Below are 8,045 nucleotides of genomic sequence, written 5' to 3' on the forward strand. Positions count from 1 at the left end.
ATTACTCATAGCAAGATATTTCTCGAGAGAAACCAATATGGTATGGACTAAAAACAATGCCACCTTTCCCTCTTGCTTATTTTGTTTTTGCACATATAAAATGTGTCGCTGAAATTACAATAATTTCAGAGGGAAGTATGTTTCTGTTAAGTTTTATATTGAGAAATATTCAAGTGATTGTACAGTTTACAATTTTTATGAATTTTCTGAACTTAAAATTGAATGTGTATAAAATAGGTTATTTTATTCATCGTGCAACATAAATGAAACACTTAAATACAACATTTCTTAATAAACATGTGAATTTATGTAATACACGAGTTTTACAAAAATTAATATTTAACATTACTGCCAATTTTTACCATGCTTTATTTCAATTTCACCATTACTCATCACAAAAAAATAATTAAAATTTTTGTCATTTAGGTGCTATAATTTATTATCAATGAATTGTAGCTTATTAGTTACTTTATGAATTGAAGGAAGTTTGATCTAAAACACAAATTTTCAATTTCCTTATTTATAGGCGATTATTATTAATTAAAATTATTCAGTTTCCTTATTTATAGGCGATTATTCATAGCATAGTCATCCAAGCACAATTTTTATTGTGCCAACAATATTCAAATTATTTATTTACACACATGCTCAATTTATTTAGACATAATTTTTCATTAAAAAAAATTAATACAGCAAAAAACATAGAATGTAAAATTCCAATCTGATATTATCGTAATTGCAGATTTATGTTTCATTTGCCATGTAAATATTTTCAATACAATCCAAAATATACATGGGCTATTTGATATTTTTCAGCATTACTAAGTGGGACCCACTGCTTTATTCATTGCGTGACATTGTCCATTTATATTTTTAAATAACGCATTTACCGAGCAAAAAAATATTAAGAATATTTCTAAACACTTTTCTTATATAGTTCGATAGCAATAAAATAATTCTTACCTCAGTAATGAACATGCTAGCACTTCGTCGTGGCTTCGATCGCCGATGTCAGCATCTGGTTTTGCAGGATATAACGATGAATCACTTCAACTTTGATGACACCGAAGATATAATCTAAGTTATATCTGTCATTATTATCGTAAAAAATTGTTTAATTCGAAAAAAAACACCAGATATTTCATCACTAAATATCACAGCGAGAACTCGCGACCAGAGACGAAATTTCCTCTTTTCCAAGATGGCTGCCGTGAACTACTTTTCTTGCTGCTTTAGGACTGGTGCTAGGCAGTCCTTAGCAGCGGTCTTAAGTAACTACTAAAAAAAGTCCTTAGTTTAGAGATAGTACCGAAAAGTCGAACTACTGGCCATCTAAGGACAAATCGGGGCTTAACTACTTTTTTTCGGCGAAGGACCGCAGAGATAGTTCACCCCCTGGGGGTGAACTATCTCTGCAGTCCTTAGTAACTACTAGTCATAATGAACTACCGGTCGGAGGACTGAAGCTAAGGACCGCTTCAACTACTAGTAGTTAAGAGGTACTATGTACTACCAGTCCTTAAGGTCACGTGACGTGAAACAGTAGTTAGAGGGGGAGAAAATTTTTGGTTTCGAGAGTAACAGATCTCTAACCAATCGGGATGCCGTTTGAAGCCTACAACTACTACTAATTATTTAACAATCGTTTTTCCGCAGTGGGTTGTGGCAGCGATTTCATGTTTACAAACAAACATGTTGTAAACAAACTTTTTTTTCCGAAGGACTCGCCATACATTTTTTTCTCTAATATCGCTGGCTAGTTTAATTATTTTGTAACCGTATGAGGACGTTGCATTTTTCATCTTGGGACTTTTTTTTTAGAATAAGATTCAGTATATAATAATAGTCAAAGTATTTTTCTTGTCCGAGCTCATGGACCCCACTTTTGGATGCTTGAAGAAGCGAGTATATGGGACCCCAGCTGCATATAAGCGGGTCGCATACTGATGAAATCAAAATTTGAAAAAAAAATTCTTACAACCAAATGTAAGATTTTAAATTAAGGTTACCGGCACTAGTTGAGCCTATGGCCGTAATGTGCCTTTTCGGGGCAGACTTTCCCTTTTTTTTTTGGGGGGGGGGGGGCTCTTCTTGAAAGGGTTATTATGCAAAATAATTATAGATTTTTGGGCCCCCTATTCACCTCGGGAGCCGTACTTGAGGCCCCAGCTGAATACTGTTTTTAATATTGAGTGCTACTTTTTTTTAAAAACCAATTTGTTAAATGATTTTTTATTATCCATTTTTATTCCTTTTAAATTCATTGAAACAACGAATTGCAAATTCTTTCTGGAGCAATTAAAATAATAAATTATTGATAATTTATAATTAAAAGAATTAACTGCCTTGCTGCGTATTGTAGTTCTGTATTTTAAACTATGGGTTTCTCCTCAGTATTAAAAAATATTATCAGAACATGATTCTCTATGAATGAGCACTTACCTGTTAATGCAAGTGAATACTTCAATATTTAAAATATATATATGTCCATATTAAAGATCTTTCATCAATTTATCTGTTTCATATTTAGCTTCCAACAAATAACTTCACCTGATAACTTTCATTTGATCGTATATTTCATTTCAGTTGATTAGAAGATGAATGATTGATTGAAGTTGATTAATAGAAACATGAATTGAATAACAACTTGCACACATGATTTGTCATACAAAAACATTTTATTTCAAACATATATTCATAGAAAGTTATCATAATCACAATTTATTTGTTGTACTTTTCTTAGAAATCGCATCCTTCAAGAATATAATTTTTTGAGATTCATTAATTTTCATTTGCATCTTCAAATGTTGATTTACCTGAAATTAGAAAGAGGAAGAAAAAAACACCTTTATTATGCTTATCAATCTTTAAATGTACTGTATATTTTATTTCAAATTATAACAGTCTTTATTTGCATAAGTAGAGATAATTCGTGCACAATAGCACTTTGTTGACTCGTCACCATTTTATCACAGTAGGATCCAAAATGCATCAACTGTGTTTTACAAGGGAGGCCTGGCATTGCACACAGATGCACTTGTTCATGTCTAGATGTATTTACCTAGGGCTTCACAAATCTTAGGAGCCAACATTGCAAAAAAGAAAATCATACTGACACCTAAAATTTTCTATGCAGATCACAAAATATTTGGAATTTATGTCTGCATCTTCCGATATGTGAAGATCATCACCAAGTGCTAAAAAAGTTGAATATAATTTGTTTTTACTTTGGATTATTTCTCCTAAAAATATGCTTGGCTGCCAAGAAATTTGGCCGGCACCTAAAATGTTTTTCAATTTTTCGAGCCATGGTTCTACCCTAAAATTTTGGTCAGACAGATGAAGTGAAAAAACCTATTGGCACGCAGCTAACTTCAAATTTTCACTTTACTTTCAGCTTCGCTCTAAAACACATCCTTAGCAACCTAAGGATCAACCTATAGGGTTCTGGATCAGGGAACCCTATTTAAATTAACATAGAAATTTTGCAGTGTTGTATGGTCTTACTAGTTAAAAAGTATAATATTATTTGTCGTCAAACATATTGTTTTAATATTTCCATTCACAAAATTTGCTCATCAGTAAATATAACACGTTTTTCAAAGAATTAATATTGCTTTTCAGTTAGCAAAGCTTCTAAAGGTTTTTTTTAATGTCCTCCCTCTCATTTATATAGCCAAGACAGGTTTTTCAACAGTATACATGTTTTTACTTGCACTGGTCAAATTTTGAGTGGTACAGGTAGCCATTAAGAAATCTATCTTAATTTGCTCAATTCAATTATATCAAAAAGAGTTGTTCTTTCAATAGCATCTGAAAAAATTATGATTATAAAGAAAATTACTCATAGCAAGATATTTCTCGAGAAAAACCAATATGGTATGGACTAAAAACAATGCCACCTTTCCCCCCCCCCCCTGCTTATTTTGTTTTTGCACATATAAAACGTGTTGCTGAAATTACAATAATTTCAGAGGGAAGTATGTTTCTGTTAAGTTTTATATTGAGAAATATTCAAGTGATTTTACAGTTTACAATTTTTATGAATTTTCTCAACTTAAAATTGAATGTGTATAAAATAGGTTATTTTATTCATCATGCAACATAAATGAGACACTGAAATACATTTCTTAATAAACGTGTGAATTTATGTAATACAGCCTCTCCGAAACGCTATTATGTCTGCGATCTGATATAACGCCAAAATTCTTTGGGTGGGATGGTGGCATTAAATCGGGGGTTCGACTGTATTTGTTCCACTAGGGTTGTTGATACAAATGAAATCAGTGAAAATGATGCGACACAATGTTAAAATTTATGTCATTAAATCATGCATGGAAATATTTTATTTTACATGAAAATAATAATGGAAACTGTTGCTCAAAGTCAAATACAAAGAATTAAAATTACCTTTGTTTGCTCTGGTATAATTGTTTGGTAACTTTGAAAACCTTCACATAACTTTGTAGCTACCTACAGCCAATTTCCTGGGAAACAAAATTTTTCAAGAGTTAGAAAAGTCTCACAAATGTATATACAATATATATATATATATATATCAGCTGTTTACTAACAACATCGTTAAAAAATAAATGCTTGTTAAAAGTTTAAATGTTAAAAGTTTCAGTTCCACAACATCTCAAAATGTTATATTTTAAAGTTCTTAAGTATTCGACATGGAAATTTTTTTTCTGTCGTTACCCATACACACAAAATCAAAAACAATTTTTGGCAAAAAATTCAATTTGAACACACACAGCAAGGCCATAACCCAAATACTGAAGTAGTAATATGTTTCAAACACTAATCTGCTTCCTTTCATTATAATATATATATACCTCAACACTAAAAACTGTGCGTGAAATTAAAACTTTGTTTTTTAGTCCCATTGTACGAACTTCATTTTTTATATCAACAAAACAATATAATGATTCCTTATTAAATATTCATCTCAGAGCGAGTTACAGAGTGCAATTTTTAAAGTAGTAGCATATGATTTTTTTCTGAAAATTTAACTTTCACTAAGTATTACAATATTGTTCATTTGAACAGTTCAAAATATCAAATCTATATTTTAATCCTTTATACTAAATTTAGTGCATGAGTTTTACAAAATTTAATATTTAACATTACTGCCAATTTTTACCATGCTTTATTTCAATTTCACCATTACTCATCACAAAAAAATTAATTAAAATTTTTGCCATTTAGGTGTTATAATTTATTATCAATGAATTGTATTTGTTATTATTTATTTACGCATGTGCTCAATTCATTTAGACATAATTTTTCATTAAAAAAAATTAATGTAGCAAAAAACATAGAATGTAAAATTTCAATCTGATATTATCGTAATAGAAGATTCATCTTTCATTCGCCATGTAAATATTTTCAATACAACCCAAAATATACATGGGCTATTTGATATTTTTCCAGCATTACCAAGTGGGATCCACTGCCCTATTGATTGCGTGACATTATGTCCATTTATATTTTTAAATAACGCATTTACCGAGCAAAAAAATATTAATAATATCTCTAACACTCTTCTTATATAGTTCGATACCAATAAAATAATTCTTACCTCAGTAATGAACATGCTAGCACTTCGTCGTGGCTTCGATCGCCGATGTCAACATACACGTATGTATACTACAGCAGGTTTTTGAGGATATAACGATGAATCACTTCAACTTTGATGACACCGAAGATATAATCCAAGTTTTATCTGTCATTATTATCGTAAAAAAATTTTTAATTCGAAAGAAAACAGCATATTTCATCGCTAAATATCACAGCGAGAGCTCGCGGCCAGAGGCAAAATTTCCTCTTTTCCAAGATGGCCGCCGTGAACTACTTTTCTTGCTGCTTTAGGACTGGTGCTAGGCAGTCCTTAGCAGCGGTCCTAAGTAACTACTAAAAAAAAGTCCTTAGCTTAGAGATAGTATCGAAAAGTCGAACTACTGGCCATCTAAGGACAAATCGGGGCTTAACTACTTTTTTTCGGCTAAGGACCGCAGAGATAGTTCACCCCCTGGGTACGTGTTGTCCTGCCGTTCATGCCTAGGCCTTTCTAAGGACAGCACCTAAGCGCTTTTCACAATGTGGTCCTCTGAGTTGGGTTCTCTGAGACTTGCCGTGGACCCTGTTGTTCTTTCGTCTCCGGGGTCATTCGCACCTCAACAAGTTTTTTTTCCACCCTCACGTTTCATTTTTCCTCTTCTCCCTCTCCGCATGCTGCGCTGCTCATACCGGGAAGGTAATGTTATGGAGAATGGGAAAAATGGAAGGTGTAGTGTCATTATTATTTTGTGATTATTTATTACTCATTTTTCATACACACATGCACACGTAAATATTCCCTATTCATATGTGGCCCACACGTAAAAACAAACACTACACAGTCATCAACTACTCGATTATTATTATTTATTAGATGTTTCAACGAGGCTGAAAGTTGTATTTTTTTTTATATATTATTTTTGTCAATTTTAACAAATTCTCACGCCACTGCTCAGGAGAAACGTCGCGTAGATACCTCCACTGTTGGAACTAGTGACAGATGAATATTCGCCGCCCAGGAAGGAAGATCCTCTCTGCCTCCCGTCGCCGTTCTGTGGACTCCCGAACATCGAACCACCACTCCGGAATGTGGTTCTCACGCCACTGCTCAGGAGAAACGTCGCGTGGATACCTCCACTGTTGGAACCAGTAACTACTAAAAAAAGTCCTTAGCTTAGAGATAGTACCGAAAAGTCGAACTACTAGCCATCTAAGGACAAATCGGGGCTTAACTACTTTTTTTCGGCTAAGGACCGCAGAGACGGTTCACCCCCAGGGTTATTTTGCAAGAATCTCTCAATTGCTTGAACATAATAAATGTTGAATGGCCCCATGAAAGATACATCCAGGGGCTGCAGCTTGTGACAGCAATGAGTTGGAAGGCAAACAATGAAGGGGAGGTTCTTCGTGTGCGTAGTGTTATATCGAACCACTGGAAGAATATATATATATATATGTAATTATCTAGATTAACCCAGGCTCCTAGTGGTCCAATATACATTTAGAATAAAACGATGACTCATGAAAAGAAGGAATCAATTAAATTTCAATAGCATTTTAATATTTAATCGAATGATCATATGAAAAGAACGAGTTATATTTACACAAAATAAAAGTCAATTAGAAAAATCCATTTCCCCGATATCAAATTCTGCATAATACATAAACAAAATACTGTATGTTCAATTATAATAATTTTAACTTGATGTTGGAATATCTCTCTTTTAATCACTCTTTATACCTAATTTCGCCATCTGCCCCCTGTTAATTCCTCCTAATTCAGGTTTTAACTAAACGTCTATAATTTACTAGAATTGTGGTAAGAATTTCTTTCCTACCTTTTCCTCCATCCCTTTCATCACGGATGATCACCGCTCCTGATGCTAATCGTTGAAATGTGTTTAAAAAAAATTCTAACTACATTTTTTTCCAACTTGATTTCTAGCTTGTACTAATCAATCTGCTTTAATTTTTCAAAGATTCCAAAAAGTAAAGTTTTGAGGGGTACCAACCCCCTATTTCTAATTGGTAGTCCGGCTTCAAAGAACGATCCTTCCATTGGGTGATGAGGATTACGTAGGTACAAATAGTATTAAAATTGACATCATTGGTCAAGGTGGTTCACCCCCTACGATCTTTCGAAGCATATGGGAGGAAGATGTTTTCTGTGGGGGGGAAGTTGTACAAAAAGAAGGAAAAGAAAAGTAGAGAGGAAGCAAGAAAGTCAGAAATAAAGTCAATTGCCTGCAGGTGGCAATACAATGGTCAATAGGCTTCAGTATATAGGGGGGAGAGAGAGAGAGAAAAGAAGAATACGAAGCGGCTATTACGCAAACTTTGAAGGGGCCCTTTAAGTAAGTGGCCATAAAGTTAAGGAGTGTTGATGGAGGCGAAAGAGCATGTTTTGTACAATTTAAATGGCTCAAGTCCCCTTTTCCCTTTTCTCTTATTATTATATTATATTGGGCTGGAAATTGGAACTC

The 8,045-nt window shown here is 33.3% G+C and overlaps 1 long non-coding RNA gene across 1 annotated transcript; it reads right to left on the minus strand.

The window, feature by feature from the left end:
* Positions 1 to 2,525: 2,525 nt before the first annotated feature.
* LOC149079008 (uncharacterized) lies at positions 2,526 to 6,034 on the minus strand. The gene is made up of 3 exons (XR_016193874.1): positions 5,585 to 6,034; positions 4,411 to 4,487; positions 2,526 to 2,816 (listed from the first exon to the last, which is right to left on the minus strand). It is a non-coding gene; the product is annotated as an uncharacterized LOC149079008 (long non-coding RNA).
* Between the last annotated feature and the right edge of the window lie 2,011 nt (positions 6,035 to 8,045).

Source organism: Pholcus phalangioides, unplaced genomic scaffold, assembly GCF_987345545.1.
Source record: "Pholcus phalangioides strain wild (caught in Gottingen) unplaced genomic scaffold, Ppha-v1.0 ptg000013l_1, whole genome shotgun sequence".
Taxonomy (NCBI): domain Eukaryota; kingdom Metazoa; phylum Arthropoda; class Arachnida; order Araneae; family Pholcidae; genus Pholcus; species Pholcus phalangioides.